Below are 17,850 nucleotides of genomic sequence, written 5' to 3'. Positions count from 1 at the left end.
GCATGTATGTGTGATGAATAATTTTCGCGACTCTCTTCGATGCAATTCTCCATTAAATTTTGCATGACTCAGACAAATGTAATGCGCCACAAAACGTTTGAGAACGCCAAATGCAATGAATGGTGTGATGAGGCAAAGAGGAAGTACGCTCGAGCGATATAAAGAGCATATTGAGGAAAATTGCGGAACAAAGAAATCAGCGAAAAGTCTGCGGGATAACGGTGCAGAGGAGTGCGGCAGGAGGCGATATTGCAAAAAAGTTCTGATATAAAGGGACGAGGGGAGGAGATATAGAGGAGGAGAGGTGTTAAAGGAGAAGAGCGGTATTATAGTTGAGGAAACGCGCACGAAGCGCAGCAAAGTCAGAAATTTTATGATCTAAAACGTTCACGCTTGACTAGCCAGTAGTTAGAAAAGCATGAGAAAGGCGAGAAAAGGTCTATAAGCAGAAGAGAACTGCATTCACTGCATGTATAAGTAAAAAATTTAAATGCCATAGCTGTTCTTGTGCTTGAACTTGACAACTCTCGAGTCAGCGTCAACTATTCCTTGCCGCCACGTCTCCTTTGCTGCATTTTTCTACATACTAATTGTCTGTCTTTACTTTATACTCTGCACTCACCAGTCTTCGTATCCCACTTTCATACATTTCATTGCCGGCAAGCACTTGTCTGCCTCTACTGACTGCGCTAGATTCGCTCAACACGCCATTTTCTCCACACACACGCGCGCAGACATGGCGCCGATCGTACAACGAAGCCGCGATCGGCCAGCGTATATATGTGTGTGTTTGTTAGCGCATAGGAAATAGCAAAATGTAGACTTGTGTGTGTGTAATTGTGAGCAGCGAAAGGCGAATTTGAAAAGCGACCACAGCGAAATATGCTTTTGCGTCTGCATGCTTTGGTGGCTGGGCAACAATTTATGACATAGCAACAGCAGCACCACTTTGGAGGCATGTACATACAGATGTTGCCATGGAACGAAGGCACTGCAAAACCGGCTAATAGCTTTCTACGTGTCTGTAAGCGGGGATATAAGTGAGTATTTGAAGAAATTGCTGATCTGGCTGTGAATTTCAAAAATATGTACACATATACATATGTATGTACGCCGGTATGTAGATATATATGTGTGTTATGTTAAACTTTTATGACTATATAAGAAGTGGCAGCATCTAAGTCGCTAGACTCTTTCTTTGTTACCCATTCTAAGCCATGGATTTATAGCTTAATGCTCATATACAAACATACAAACATTTATACATATATTGATGTCTACAAATGTGAGGCTTTACTGTCCGCTAGCAACACGCCAGCAAGACAGCAGGGTCTGTGAAATGGTGAAAGCCGTTAAAATTTCAAATTTCGTTAATGTGGAACGCTGCCACAAGGAATAAGCAAATTGGCAGCAAGCAGCGCCATATATATATTTTCATATACTTATCATGTAGTTGTGTATATGCAAAACCACTTTTAGAAGTTAGAATATTACCGCTTTTAGATTAGCAGCGTGAACCGTTAAAAACATTATATTTCGTGTGCTAAATAAGATTTATGCTCAAAAATGAAGTAAAATTTATATACATATATTCACATAATTAACAGTTCAGCTCCTAAAATAAGTTGCAGTAAATACAAAAATTTATGTTTAGGAAACTCTATTAAATTATTTATGATCGCAACCTACTTTCTTAACGTCCATTACTTCAGTCGCTTCCTTGACGCTTTTAGATATTCTTTTTTTCCGAGCGGTTTATTGTTATTGTAATAGTTGTACACTTAAATTTATAGCGCCTTCCAGTCAATTGGTTTTGCTACTGAGCGCAGACGGAAATGTCGGAATTAAAAGGAGCAAATTTTTACAACAACAAGGGCGAATTATTTTTGAATGAAAAAGGTTACTTTCATTGCTAAATCGATTGAAAACAGTAATTGAAAAATTGCAAAACAGAATTTTTCTCTACGATTTCATACCATTTTTCCTATTTCTTTCAAAAATAATTTTCTAATTTTTTTTTCAAAAATTCAGTTTCTTTAATTATTTCAAAATTCAAAACCTACTAACTTCTTAACGGTATTCATTTTGGTTTTCCAAATATTTTTTTTTATTGAATCATAGAGAAAACTATTTTTTTCACTATTCGAAAACAATTTTTGAAAGCTTAAAATAATGAAATAAAATTGTTTCGAAAGGCAAAATATAATTTTCATCAGACTGTATTTAAAATTTTTTATTTTTTAATTTTTTTTTTTTTTTGAAATAAAATTTTTTTGATTTAAAATTTGTTTTTTTGAAATGTAAAATAAACTTTTTCAATTTTCTTCAGACTGTATACACAATTTGTTATTTTTAATTTTTTTTTCAAAATTTTTTTATTCAAAACTTTTTTAAAATATGAAATTAAATTTTTCTTCAGACTGTATACAAAATTTGTTATTTTTTTCTCTATTTTCTGATTAAACATTTTTTATTCAAAATTTTATGTTCAAAAAACTTTTTCAAAACCTTTGTTCAAAAATCTTAATATAAAATATTTCTTGACGATTCTCAACTATTTTTTTGGAGACATGGTTTTTTGAACGCCTAAAATAAAATTTATTTTTTAATGACTTGAACTCAACTTTTGTATGTTTCAATTTAGTAACAAATTTCTAAATGTCCTAAAAAGATAATTATTATAAATTTTCCGAAATATTTTTTTTTTCTTATTTTTTGCATATTATTTTTCTACTTTTTTCAGATTTCTTTTTTTTAGAATTATAAAACTATAAAACAAAATATTTTTTAAGGAAACCGAATTTTATTTTTCACATATTATTTTTTTCATAGAGCATAAAGAATTTTTTTTTTTAATTTTGGAAGATTCATATGTTTTAGCCTTTCAATGGTAGTTATTTAAAAAAAATATTTATTAATTGAAGGTTGTATTTATTATAAATGTATTTTTTGTCTTTATAATTTTTTTTATTCAAACAAGATCCCATTGGAACTGAGTAGGGGATATATTACATATTTCCAGCTATATCTATATCTTTAACGCCTCTAAGGATTTTCGAATAGAACACGTCTCCAACCAAACTATTTCTTTTCACAGTGAAAGCAAGATAATATTGTACTAATTGTACAGCTCACACACACACAAATACGAAATTGGTAATTTGATGCCGAAATCGCATTGTGGAACACTAGAGAAACCATGGCAACGTCATCGATGGCATTAACTAGTAACCAGTTTACGTTATGGTTCCGATGCATGTGTTTAGATAACTGGCTGTATATACATATATATATGCATGTGTGCACTGAAACTGTGTGTGAACGTCAGATTTTCTCTGGATTTAGCAGAATTGGCAACAAGCGCTAGTCCATTGTTAGCCGCAGCATCGCATTTAAACCCCATAGGCACAAATACATATGTACGTATTTGTATATGTACGGCTTAGCGAGCATATAATGGATTTCCATGTATTGCTTCTTGCTGGAAATTTCTAACGATTCTAACAATCTACAAGTAGTTCGTTCATAAAGTTGCATGGTAAACTCGAAAGGTAATGCAGTGACTGTACAATAATGCTAGCCGCCAGCATTAATATTGGGTGACTGTTTGTGGATTTCATAGAAGGTGCTGCTGGTGGATATACTCGTATTGCTGGGAAGTTATATTCTGTTAATCTCGAAAATTAATTTTTAATCTACTTTCAAGCTGCGTAACTAACTTCTAATTGGTGAATATATTGTATGAAGCAAGGGTAATATATAAATTCTTTCCTAGAGAAAAATATAGGACTTCATTTTGAAAAAACTACAGCTTTCTGTTTCCATACGCCATAATTTGTACTTTTGGTGTACATTTTTATAGCTTACATAACCTCTTCTTCTTCTCTAAGCCGCAACCACAAATTTTTAATTATTCACAAATATTACTCATACGCACTGTCGGTCCGTTGTGGTCATATGATTGTATGCTGCGTTTTTACCTTAGTATTTCTTTCCAGTAAACATTATTTGAATTATACAGAGCTATATTTGTGTTCAGAATTATATATAACACATATACATATATCAACAGAGATTGCCAGAGCGATCACCAGGCGAGTTTATATTGAAAGAAATTACAGAAAATAATTTTCTTGTCTAAATATTTTTTTTATTGAAATAATACGCATAATAATAAATTTAATCAGATTTTGAAATCCCTCGGTCATTACTAGGTTCAACAATACACAAAAATGCTAACCAAGCAAGAACCAATTATATTACCAGTTGAAAATACTTTAGGTTTTTAAGATGAAAAGGAATTATGCATTTGAAAAATGGATTGATCTGAGTTCTGTAGCATAATAGGGGATGCTAGTCTTAGATTTTCAAAAAAATTTAGTTTTTTGGCTTTATGTATGCTTTAGGGTTCAAAGAACATTATATCATCTTTTTGAAAAAAATAGCGAAAAAATTATTTATCTCTTCTAATCGTCGTAATATTTCGATCAGTCAGATCTAGCGCTTTAAATGTGCTTTTCTCGAATAGAATTTTTAAATCTGGCTCTCGCTGGTACTCGAAAGCGTATCGGAAAGAGAGAATTTTGATTTTGGTTTCACAGTAATCTTTACGACTTTTTGTTCTTATTGCATATTTTTTTATAAATAACGTAATTTATGCAAAATTTTCGTGTTAAAAATTGTACATTCTTTTGAATTTTTGAATTCTTTTGAAGTCCGCTATTCTACGAAAAATTTAAAAATATAAAATCATACGCTATCACTAGTAAGTCGTTTGTACGTATAAGTAACATACAATTTTTCATTTTGTTTCAGGTAGCAGGAGTTTCTAAAATACACACAAAAGCCTAAGAAGTCTCTCAAAAAAGCTGGTTTCGAAGACGCCATGTTGTTTCAAAATGTCAATATAAACATTTTTTTAGTTCCAAATATTTAAGAATTTAAATTTATATTAAAAAAGCCCGAGAGAGTGATATTCGACTACTTTTTCTTTCCTCTCAGAATAAATAATCAAAGTTTGATTTTAATAGAACTGTACATTTACACCAAAAAAAAATAAATAAACATTTTAATACAAATTGCTTTCAAAAGTGTTTAATATATCAATTAAGGAAAAATATTCGGAAGAGAAGATTTGTAAATTCAAAATTTATTTGGATATATACCTAAATATATGTATATACTTTTATCGTTTAATTATCTTTTTGAATATAAATTATTATTTATTTATATTAAATTCTTATTTGAATAAAAAGTATACTATCATATTCCTTCATTATCTTCTAATAAAGTCGAAAATGGCAAGTGCTGCCAAATTTTTGGCATCAATTAAATTTCGGGTTGGTAAATAAGTGCTTACCTACCTCAACATGTCCTTATTGTTTTGTGCATTGTTATGCTGATATTATTTAATTAGTGTTTCGTTCCTTTCCACCATATATTCGAGCATACTTTTAAAAGAATTTCGACGGCGCTTTCACCCCCACAACATCCATACATAGAAATGCAACAGTACTGGTATATAAATGTGGTAGCTGCATTGGTGGAGACTCAGCCTTACTCAAACGCTGCACAAATATGAGTGCAACAACACACAAACCAAACTGCATACATATGCAAGTCGATGCATATATTCAAAGCCTTCATATGTGTGTTCTATATATATGTAAATTTATATATCTATATACACACATAGGTATATATACTTTGGTATGCACATAAATATATTTCCGTTCGTTGACGGCATCCTCTTTGCACTTGAACTATTATCCTTTGAGGCCATCCTTTTTCGCACACGGCAAACTTGTACACAGTAGTTGCATTCGCCGAGGCCTTGTCCTCGGCCAACGTACGAGTCATCACGACTAGTGCAGCGTATTTACGAAGTCACAAAATTTTTCAAACTAACAACGAATAGTTCAACGAGTTAACGAAACGAGCGTCCATTTTTGGTACACCAGCGTTAACTTAACGGTAAATAGTAGTGACGAAGGCAAGTAGTGTAGAGCGCTGCATTGCGTTGCCTCCGTAGTTGTAGAAAAGTCCTTGCCGTACGTGTAGTACAAATGTATGTATGTATGTAGTTCGTGGCGTCCTCAGCCATTATTTTAATGTAGTTTTCGTTGATGCTTGTTCTAGTTATAGTTTTGCCGCACAGTTCGTTGCTCGACTACTCGTTAGTTCTTTGTTCGTTGTGTGTTTATGCTTTTTGTGTTGTTTTTTTCTCGTTTTCTTCACGGTTTAAGGGTGGTTGGGGTCTGCATGTTAATTTTCACCAAATACATTCGGAAAACAGCATTTTGTTTTGCCTTCACCCAGCTACGTTGGTGCTGCGCATGTGCATAGTTTTTGTTGCAATTTTTGTTGGCAGGGTCAGTTTTTTGTTGCACTTTTCTATATGCACCATTATATGGGTATATATAACTCTTTCCTTTCTCTACTATTGAATCGAATCAAATATTTGATGCACATAAGCTTTAATTGTTTTATCGTAATTGCGTAGTAGATTTTAGTTTGGTTGATCAATTCTTCACGTCCCATCGGCACTTTGCAATTGTTTTGAGTTTTAATAAATTTTTAGTCATAAAAATTTTATATCTTTTATATAGTATATAATTTTATTATAGTTTTCTCATATGTATATGGTTAAGTTAGGTTGAGTTTTCTTTTAGTTTTGTGAGCTTTATTCTGGTTTGTAAATTATTTTAAAAATTTAAAGTTAAATTTTTATTATTTAATGTTATTAATTTGACAGTAATTGTTCTGGTATTTTACCTACAATTTAGTGAAAAAAAAATACGAGAAAGATGGATGTTGAGTTATACTGAAAGGATAAGAGCAGTACGAGTCTTTCCCCCTTTCCCCCTTTCAACATGAAACAAATAGAAAAAAAATTAAAAGTTAATCATCAGAAACACCTTTAAGTTCTGTGAACAGTGAAACACCATTTTTATAGTATTTCTTTATACACAGAGAAAATTGTATGCTCCCTCTTCACCGGGGGTACCTATCAAAAATTATATCGGACAGCAGGGTGAAAATTCTTTTATTTCATAATTTCTGTATTACAAACTCGCCCTTACATTCCATAAGGCTGTCAAAAAAAACTTTATTTCACGATTTACGACGTAAAACTCACCACATATTGCAAATTCACCACTAGTTGAAAACTCACCACATATTGCTAACTCACCACGAAAAACTTTATTTATTATTAGTGAAGCCAAAAAAGGAGAATAAATATTGTAGGAGATTATTTATAGGACTTTCAGATAAGGCTATGCAAATATAGAAAGTATGGGTACAACGTCAATAGTATTAAGAGCTTTGCAAAAAAATACATTTTCGGATTTCGAAATTAAAAATTCACCACTTTTTACAAACTCACCATAGAAGCATTTTTTTATTATTAAAGACAAAAATGTGGAATGACTTTGCAAATAAATAGATTTCCGGTTTTCGTAATTAGAAATTCACCATGGAAACATTTTTTTATTATTAAAGCCAAAAATGCAGAGTGGTCATTGTAAAATATTAGTCATAAGAGTCCCTAATAAGCCTATGTGCTACATGTTGAAACTATTCGAAGTGCTACAATGGCGTTAAAAGCTTTTTTCAACAGGTACATATGCAATCAATTCTCATAGAAATATTATCCATGAAGCAATCAAGAGTATCAAAATTATAACATTTCCGGAATTCCGAATCAAGAACTCACCATAATATTTGATACTCTTTAATATCAAAAAGAAAAATCATTTTAAGTGACTTATTATAAGAGTTTCGGAGCCATCTATGGTATGTTAAGCAATATTCTAACGACGTTAAAAGCTTATGCGAATTACTGGTTTCTCCATTTTGCTGGAAGACATATTTCATAAAAGCATGCAGAATATGCCTTTAAAGTAAAATCGAACGATTGAGATTTACTTAACGCATTTCCTATTATGGAAGACTTTGAAGTTTTTAAGTCTCGCATAAAAAATATCTATAGTCGCAAGAAAGGTTAGTGATTTGTAGTGGAGATCATGTCTAAAACATATTAGAACTCACAACTTTAAACATCGAGATGAACAAGCGGGAATGGAAATAAAACTTCAAAGTTGATTTGAAATGGGTTCAAGGTGCTATACGGATTAATGGAAACCAACTATTTGAGTTTTGCAGTTTCCTAAAGGACTATTATTCATAAGTATGCAATCGACTATAGAATCGACCTTAACATAAATACTGATACCAAATATTTCATTTGAAAGATATAGTTCCTTATACAATACATACATATATGTACGTATGTTTTATTTACTACCCAATAAAAGCAATAACCAAAACATAAAAATAAAAATAAAGCGGTTAAGTAGCCGCAATCGCAAACTAACTTCGCTTAGTCTGATTTGATTATCATGTACTTGTCATAACTTTTTGGTGTTTTGCCATTTTTTGTCTTTTATAACTTCTACTTGAATTACTTCCTTTATTTCTTGGCAAAACATTTCACTCATTTTGGTCCACCTTTATGACACCAAGGCTATGAGAAAGACTCGCGCTTACCAATTTCCCACGGTTTTGTGAGCTTGGTTTTTGAGAGCTTAGCATATGTTCTATGACGAATTTGTATTTATAACTTCCTGTCTTTCTTTGCGCCATTAAAAATTGTGACTCTAAATATTATGGACCGTACAAATTTGCATGAGAGCATGTATGCTTGCATATAAAAGTGCATTTGCAATGGTAGTAAATGCTAGAAAAGCAGTTTAATTTACGAGTGTGACAGGTACAGGTAGACAATGTTTGATGGCACTTCATAAACGTGAGCTCCAAAAATTATGGATATCTTGTGTGATAAAAAAGATGTTCTTAGAGTAAATAAATATGCAATATTTTCAATCGAACTTTTAGGTAAAAAAAATATTGCAAGAAAATGCTAAACAAAAGTATTTTTGATTGTTAGGTGATAAATTAGACAAAGCATTAGTTAAAAGCCAATAAATTAGGGAAACTATGTGAAGAATTTTCGTGTTGCAATAGTTTTCTACTGAGCCTTTTCTGTAGGGGCACCAAAATGGATAAAATGGGTGTTTAGTACTATGAAGTCTCTCAAAAATGGCTGGTGAACATTCTAACTGGTGGAAAATGTTTATCATAATATACAAAATTTATAGAAATATTAATTTCTTACAGAAATTATTATAAAAATTAAAAATATCACTTTTTTTGCATTGAAAATTTATTAAGCTTTTAAGAGACATTTTATTGGTAGCAACTGACAGTTTGAGAAGTCAGTAACTAATGAGTAAACACAACATCCCGAAGACGTAGGGACCTAAGAGTACAAATAGAAGAAACGTAGAGTTAACTTTCAGAGCTGTTTCCTATTGTATCGATTTGAGAATACTTAAAGCTCTTTATACACTGAACATCTTCGCCCTGCCTGTCTGTATATACACGAACCATTTTCACAGTTTTCAAACTGAAATTTTACGCACTCTGCTTTTCTACTTTCAGATGAGTGTGGAGTGGTCAGAAACGATTCTATTACATATGGTTCAAGCAGCTCAGGACTTCCGGTCTTGGATCAAGTATTCTCTGGGTAGCCAAAAAAGCACGTTTGTGTATACATATATGGTTGCCATACAAACTGTCCAATCAAAATCAAGTTCTTGTCAGAAAAAAGTTTCATTTGACAAGTTATCTTCTCGGAAATGATTACTGTCGAGGTCATTGGAGCAGTCTTCGAACCAATTTCTCAGATTTGGTCTTTTAGCTCATAGCTGCCATACAAACTTCTCGAGCAGTATAAATTTCTGGTATGAGCAGCTTTTTATTGGCGCGGCATCTTTCTGAAATTGGGCTTGGATTATTATCCGAAGTATCCGAATGATTAATATCCAAAAAAATTTGGTTTTATACCCTTTAATGCTATACGAAAAGCACCTATGAAATGTATTATAACTGCTTTGCAAACGAAGTTAAGCGTTTTTCTTGTTCGCATTGGATTTATCGGAACTTTTTTTGGCCTTTTTTTAAATTTATCAGTTTGAATGAATTAATTATTTTTTTTTTTAATATTTATGATTTATACAGTTTTTTCAGATTTTTTTGTTTTTTTCATAACTTTATTTCTCTTTATTCTCACATTTTAAGGAATTTATTAATAAATTTCAAATTTAATTTCTCAAATGAATTATAAGAACTTTTAAGTTAACAAAGGACAAAAGTTTACGATAATGCAAATGCAACAATATCAACAAACAAACACTTCACTCGAAACAACAACAAAAAATACAAAAGCATACATATGCATATGCACATAAGCATCGACACCGCCAACGGGCCTTCAGTTTTGGCCACAGTGTTCATGCGCGTTGACAGCCAGTCGCTGCGGTGTGTATACGCCAATTTCTCGTTGTTGTTGTTGTTGTTGCAAAGCTATGTCTTATGTACGGCTGCAATGCTGTTGTGAGCCTATATGTTGTTTTTTTCTTGTTGTTGTTGTTATTGTTTGTTGTTGTTACTGTTCATGTTGTTGTCATTATGTGGCTGTCGCTTGTTGTTGTTTCAACAGCAAGTGCAAAATTTACGCTTACGCTAGCGCGCTTGTATGTGTGTGTGTGTTCATGTGATGTGCTTTTGAGTATTTGTTGGCACACAACCCTTTGCTCGCTGTGTTGGTGCGCATCTATGGCGGTTGCCTATGTATATTTCATAATATCGACACAAAATCGCATATGTGTTATGTGTTTGTGCATGTATTCGGACATACATGCATTTGTGTGCGTACGTTAGCATATACATAGCTGCCAGTGTATTGGTATGCCTTCCATGTGCATTTCAAAGTGCGCAAGTATGTGTGTGTGTGCGTGTATTGGTGTTTGGCTTGCAACTGACTTCATTTCCTTTGTCGTAGGTCAACGAAAAAATTCTTTCACTGCTTCCGACGCGAATGGAGTTGGTTGCAACGAGTAAAAATCTAAGAAATTCTCTACCAAACGGTGCCTATATGTGTGGCATGTGTGTGTGTGTGTGCGAGTTGCCACTTTGGCAGATAGTAGAGGACATAGTGAAAAATTATGTGTCTTTTTTGCAAAAAAATTGTTTATATATATATTTTTTTTAAATCTTATGATATTTTTAAGAGAAGTTTTAATTAAAATTTTGTTTTTAATTTTATTTTTATTTGGTTTTAATTTTTTCGATATTAGTTTTATATATATGCATATTTATACATTTATATTTTTTCATTTATATACTTTTTATTTGTATTTATATATTTTTTTATTAATTTTAATTATGTATATATATTTAAATTAATTTTTGTTTAATTTCTCATTTTTATTGTTTTTTTACGTTTTCGAATATTTTTTCCGCATTAAAAAATAAACTAACATTCAGCAACCTATTTCCCGTAAATGTTTATAAATTTGTCACAACCTTTAACACATTTTTCTTAATTTTTTAAATATTTTTTTCACAATTTTCTTGCTCAAACTTTTTGCAGCCAGTTTTTCGCCTTTTGCTCTTTCGTCTAAGCACACTTTTATCACATATTATATCAATTTCAATTTGCAGTTTTCCGTTACTTCTGAAAATTTTTTTTTTTTGTTGTTACTCACTTAACATTGCACTTTGTACATATGCTGAAAAAGCATAAATTCGCGATACATTTTCTTTTGTGTTTTTATTCTTTTCAAAAAATTTCCGAGCGTTTGCAGGTCTGCCCGTGTGTATGTGTAACTTTTCAATCAACCTTTCGTGCAGACAACCTGCCAGTTAGCTGGCTTGTGTTAAGTTCATAGCAGCGCACCGTCACTGTCAGTCATCGTATAGTACTTAGTCGCCTAGTCAGTATAGTCAGTTCGTCAGTCGAGCGCTTGGCTAGTGAGTTGGTTTAGCGAGCAGCTGGTGCAGCGGTGTGCATGCACTTTTCGTATTAGTTCAGTGCCAACGTTGCAAACGTTTCAAAGTCGCGCTCCATACTGAAAAAGGGTAGAGAAATTTTTCGCATTCGCCTCCAGGTTAGCCAGCCAAACAAACTCACCAGAGACCCAGTGACAGCGCCTGTGCCGGTGTCCGGGACGGCGACGACGCCAATGCCGAAGACAGAGACAGAGCTGTTGAGCATTGCAGCGCAATGCCAAAGCGGTAATGGAGCGCTGACGATGGCAGTAAGTAGCAGAAATTGTTTTGAGCGTGCACAGTGGTTAGAAAACGTGGAGATGTTGATAAATTAAATAAAAAAATTATAGTTACAGAAAATTATAATTGTAGTAAGAGAGTTGCTTAACATACGCGCTCTCAAAATGTGCAGCAACCTCGAACTACACCTGGTACATCCATGGAATTTGGACTTGGTTCTACAAATCAGGTCAATGCATATTTTTGTAAATATATAAATCAGCAATACAAGATATTGTGTATAAAATATATTATACTTTTGCAGTGTTATGCCTCTGTTCCAAGGGAATCACCCTTGATCTACTTCTCTGAGAACAATTTTAGCTAAACGAATAACCGATAAATCAGTTACTTTTGACTTTTTACGATATGAGCCTTGACCTAAAATTATTGTTAGCTAAAACGCATTAAGAGGTTAGGTCGATCTAGGGGTTTGAAGCCTCGATTATTTCTCTGTAACTTAAATAATATTTTGGGGTCCCAACAACATTATGCAATAATGGAAACAATAATGGAAAGCACAACCTTTTCTTGAAACTGAATTTTTTAGAATGCCTTTTTTAACAGTCTACTTTTTTTGATCAAATATTGGTCTTGTTTTCTAGTCTCTCGTTTTTTAAAAAAATTTTGTAAAGCTAAAACAATACCTTGTTTAATAGCAAATATTATTTAGATCAAAATCCTGCTCATAATTATTTTTCAGATCTTAAGAGTTCATAGATCTTCTTGACAGAGTGACTCATGAAGCATGAAAGAGAAAAAAACGATTGTTTATTCCCTTTTCCAAGAATAAATTGTTAAATTCAAACATTTTTTGGGGCTCTTGACCCATCTAACCCCTTAAGCGGCCTTCTATGCGATTATGATCGTGAACTAAATCAGACAATTTGAACTCGAAACATTTCATTTTAGCTGTGAAAGCTCATATTCTGATATTTGCGAAAGAGCAATCATAGAATTCTCCATTCTTCCAACAAACAAACAAGTCCATTATTATGTTTATTAAAATTTTTAGTTCCAGAACTTCCATCCCAGCGATTAATGCTAATATTATATAAAAAAGACAGAAGAAAAGGCAACAATTTTCAGAAATAAATATTTATTACGCATCACTGTAACGAGTAAATGCAAGCGACAAAGCAACGAAGCGAGCGACGAATGCGAAAAACAACACCAGCAACAACAACAACAACTGGGGTGCATAGCCACAGAGGAAACGGAGAGTCGTTGACGCTCGAGACCGAGTGACTTTCGAGCACAGTGACTATTCAGCACCAGAAATGACGAATTGCAAATAAGAAATGAAAGGGTGGCAAAGAAACGAGCTAAAAAGCAAAAAAAAGTAACGAGTGCAAGTAGAAAAACGGAATAGACAACTAGACAGACGGATGAACGAACGAACGGTTTTGCTAAATGAACGGATATATGGACTTACGCTTGGATCGTAAAGTGTCTTGGTTAGTAGCAATATTAAGCAGGCGTAGTGATCGAAATATGTAGGTATGCGTGTAGATATGTATGTGTGTACCTAAGAGTACAAGTTTATCGAAATGTTTACTGGTATGCAAATTATGCGAATAATTAGCAAGTATATTAAGATAAATATATATATTTATATACATATACTCAATTATATATATATATGTATATATATGTATATAGATATATAGCATCATATACTTGCACACAATAATGCAGATACAAGCGAACTATTGCCATTTTTAGTGCACTCGTGCATCGATTATCAAGAGCGTCAGAGAAAAGAAACACAAAACAACAACAACAACGTATAGAGCGGCAAATACAAATATGGCAGAATTGAAATCAAAGCAACTGCATTGGTGCACCAAGTGCAAGCACACACTCACACCAGCGCGCACATCACTAACACTTGCAACGGCCGCTACTCAAGCGTTCGCTGCGACGCGCACACGCACACAAATGCAAACAGCATAGATACACGCGCTCATATGTGCAATGTTTTGGCGCTTTGTGGGTGCATTGCTCCGCTCTACGCGCTCGTTCCGTGCGCATTGCTATAGAGGCACAAGAGCGACGCGTCGCAGCAACCGCCTACCTCCACGCCGGCAGCGCCAGCGGCAACCTTGCGACTCACTCGCACAGCCGCGCCTCGTCTAGCATCCAGCAACATCACCTGACTAGGTGCCACCCCACGCGCCGCTGCGCGCTCTAGCATGCATTTGTACGCCACTCGCCGCTTGCTTTTTTTCGTATTTCAATTGTGGCTCTCCGTACGAGTTGAGTGCGCAAATTGCAATTCTTCGCCGTTTCGCTGTACAATTGTTCTACCGCCCCTCCGCTGCCGCACAGCCGTCTTGGCCAATCGCGTGTGCCGCCTCCATCGCAATGTGTGTTTGCGTTGTGCCAATTGTGCTCAACCCGTTGCATACCCTTGACTGCTGCACTGCATTCCATACACAAACACACAAACAAGCGCGCGCGCACTCACACACACACGAACTGTATGTGTTCGCCATTTAAGTGCGCCTGCTCTTCGGCGCCCGGTCGTCATTATGGCAGAAATAGCAATGTTGCTCGCTCGTACGACGCTTGTTGTTGCTCGAAGTTCCGTGCTGATAGCGCTCCCGCTCGGTGGACTCGGTAAGCGACTTTTTTCCTTACATTTGCGTTGTTGTTACATCACTCAGTTCCACACCGCCAATGCGCAGTTAGCGTTCTGCTGCTGTTGTTATTGTTGTCATATAGTTTAATTATTTCTTGTTCTCACTGTCGACGGTCGACTGTCAGTTGTATGTAGTTGGTTCGTTGTCTTGTTGTTGTTGGCATTGTTGCTTTGCACTTCTACTATACAGTTACTAGTTGTTGTTTATTATTGCATTTATTGTGGGCAATAATTGTTGTTGTTGCACTTCCCTCATGCATTCATGCATATTTTTGTTCTTTGTGCTTCGTGTATCTCTGTTGTTGCTGTTGTTGTTAATGCTATCAATGTGTTGTTTTAGTTGTTGGTTTTCTTTTAGTTTTATTCGATTTTTAGCTTTTTGTCGTCTGCATTGCGTCGTAGAATATCTCAGAGGTACTAATGCAGATGCACATACACACATATGTACGTGTATTGATACATAGATACATACAAACATTTTCATACATACATATGTATATTGATACGTTCTGCACTTTGTGTCGTTGCAATTGCAAAAGCGCGTACGCTAAATATATTCAACATACGCCGACAATGAAATCACCATTGACGACAAAAGCAGCGTTGCATTTTCAATTGCATGAATTACGCTCGCATTATGACTCTTGTTAATCACTGGTGTATCCACCATGTGTGTACCGTCATAAAAATTTGTTCATAAAAAATTAATATGAACTAATGATTATTCCAATGGATTTATGAACTAAGAGTACTTGTAATTATTATATAATATTATGGGTTATTATGAAAGTTGTTCGACAACATTGTTATTTGGTTTGGTTCCGATAGCTAGTTCATGATTTTAAGACTTGTTTCTTCGCTATTTGTACTCAGCGAGGTTTTACTCTACAGCCATCTACTGGATTAGAAAGTATTCGAGATTGACATGTCGTCGTTTTTACTGAGAAATTACCTATCAAAAGTTCGGTGGTTTGTTCAGAGATGACTTAAGAAAAATTCTTCTTTGTTTTAATAAAAACCATATAAGTTCTCCTGAAAAAGAAAACACTTAGACAGCTCATTCGAGCTCTCTCGATATATACTATAAAAGAAAAAGGTCTAGTATAGAAAACCCCGATATTTTACAAAATATAATATTTATCTACAATGGTTTAAGAACGGATACGGATCAGGAATAATTATAACGTACTAAAAGACCTTCTCAGACAGTTTTGTGATTGTTTGACTGAGAATTGTTTAAGCAAGTGCCAAAGATGAGTGAGAGCGTGTTCAGCAAAAAAAAATGTGCTATAGCTTACAGTTTTTCTTCGATAAAGGCGAAAATCGCAAGCCAGTGTTTATGGTATTGATACTCTAACATCCAATCTTGAATAGGAGGTAAGCTTGGTATAAAAACCATTTGGTACGATTTAAATATGACTGAACATAGAAAGAAGCTCAATGTATGGAAGTTATAAGGCGTTGCTAGGACAAAATAGACCTAAGGTCGCGATGAAATCCTCGTCTATCTACCTTATGGATGTCACAAGAGCTAACGCACAAAATCAACTTAATTCGAAACACTCTGAAGCACAACACACTCGATGCAAATAAAATAGTAGCTACCTAGACCTATTATTTAAGTATGAGCCCAAAATTGCATTCCTCTTAACTGTATTTACTTTGATTGCTCGGTTGAGGCCTAGAATATACATTATTTGAGACCAATAAAGCATTAAAATATAGCCTTGCTCTTATGACAGATTTTCTAATATTATCCTAGTAAGAATCATGTTAGTTTCTTGCCATAAAGACACTGTTTCGAACGCAAGGCATAGTCACGAAGAAGTAGAAGTGATCAGCATTCAGACGTTCTTCACGAATATGACAAAATTGTGCGGAATCATGAGACATCACACTAAACTACAGTTTTTGTTTGTATTTTATGGATTGAATTTAAATCGTCTTATTCTTATGCTCGACAGAAGCAGGGTGAAGAAAATCAAAACCCAATGGAACAAGTTACCAGGGTACAAAACTGCAAAAGTCAAGTGCAAAACATTAGATCGTAAGAACCCAAAATTCCTATTGGTCCCCGATAGAAAAGACTTTAGGAACATGATGGGAATACAAACTGGTCACTATCGGGTGGCGACACACGATCGCAAAATGGGGCTGACAGATCAAGAAGACGTCAGTAAATACCTAGAACAGGGCACCAAGGAAACACCGAACATCTCTTATGCAATTTTCTCACATTTTGATTGATACTTTCGACAGTGCAGTTGCAGAGTTTGTTAAAAAACCATTGGCCACCAGATTAACATAATGTTCATTAATGATATATGGAATCTGTATAACCACAGCATATTGTTCCGTGCCGGTTATTGCTCCGTTGCAAATTTAGGTTCAAAGGGAAATAACGGTGGATCAAAAAATTAATTTTGATTCATAAAGATTGATAATGATAAGTTCATCAAATAAAGGTTTTTTAAACTCTACATTAATTGCCCTTACGAGGTCCATTGTGATACAACCGGAACTAAAGTCCGCTAACTTTATTGACTCCTGTCTGAACCATTCGGTGTTTCTGTTCAAGTTTATCAGTACGAAAAGTTTTATCAGACCGATGTCCGAGACGTCGTCAAGAAACGTAGAGTTTTACAATCGTATAGAAGATGTTTGATAGTCTGCTCCTTCTATCTTCTACCCCCTGACAGCTTCTACAATAGTCGTTATAGGTTAGGTTCGGTTATATGGCTGATGAAAGATCGCACGTGGACTTGTGAATTTAGTCATTTGCGAAGCCATTGAAAATAAGAACTCCTGTGTTCGGACTTGCAGATTGGCAAAACGAACATAGTAGCCAATACATATTTTCGGTGGATGTCTGAAGGTATGCGCCTCCCAAACGCAGGACAGTTAAGAAGAAAGTGCTGAGTTGTTCTACCGCATCTTCTTCCAATAAGCTTCTGCAGACTGCGTCTGGTAAGATTATCAATCTGACAACATGTACGCTAATAGGGCAATGGCCTGTTAAAAGCCCCTTATCT

The 17,850-nt window shown here is 34.5% G+C and overlaps 1 long non-coding RNA gene across 2 annotated transcripts in view; it reads right to left on the bottom strand.

Annotated features, from left to right (window-relative positions):
- LOC126754126 (uncharacterized) overlaps positions 1-17,850 on the bottom strand; it is a 62,358-nt gene that overhangs the window by 41,724 nt on the left and 2,784 nt on the right. Inside the window, exons 1-2 of one of the 2 annotated variants that reach the window (XR_007666261.1) lie at positions 11,613-11,799; positions 5,364-6,687 (exon numbers count right to left, since the gene is read on the bottom strand). The exons of the other annotated variant lie outside the window; for it this stretch is intronic. This is a non-coding gene — a long non-coding RNA (uncharacterized LOC126754126). Of the gene's footprint in view, positions 1-5,363; positions 6,688-11,612; positions 11,800-17,850 lie in introns of those variants that run through there. 2 annotated transcript variants of the gene reach the window in all.

The sequence above is a fragment of the Bactrocera neohumeralis genome, chromosome 3, assembly GCF_024586455.1.
Source record: "Bactrocera neohumeralis isolate Rockhampton chromosome 3, APGP_CSIRO_Bneo_wtdbg2-racon-allhic-juicebox.fasta_v2, whole genome shotgun sequence".
Lineage (NCBI taxonomy): Eukaryota > Metazoa > Arthropoda > Insecta > Diptera > Tephritidae > Bactrocera > Bactrocera neohumeralis.
The sequence above is the reverse complement of the archived record's forward strand: the minus strand, read 5'-3'. Positions and strand labels throughout refer to the sequence as shown.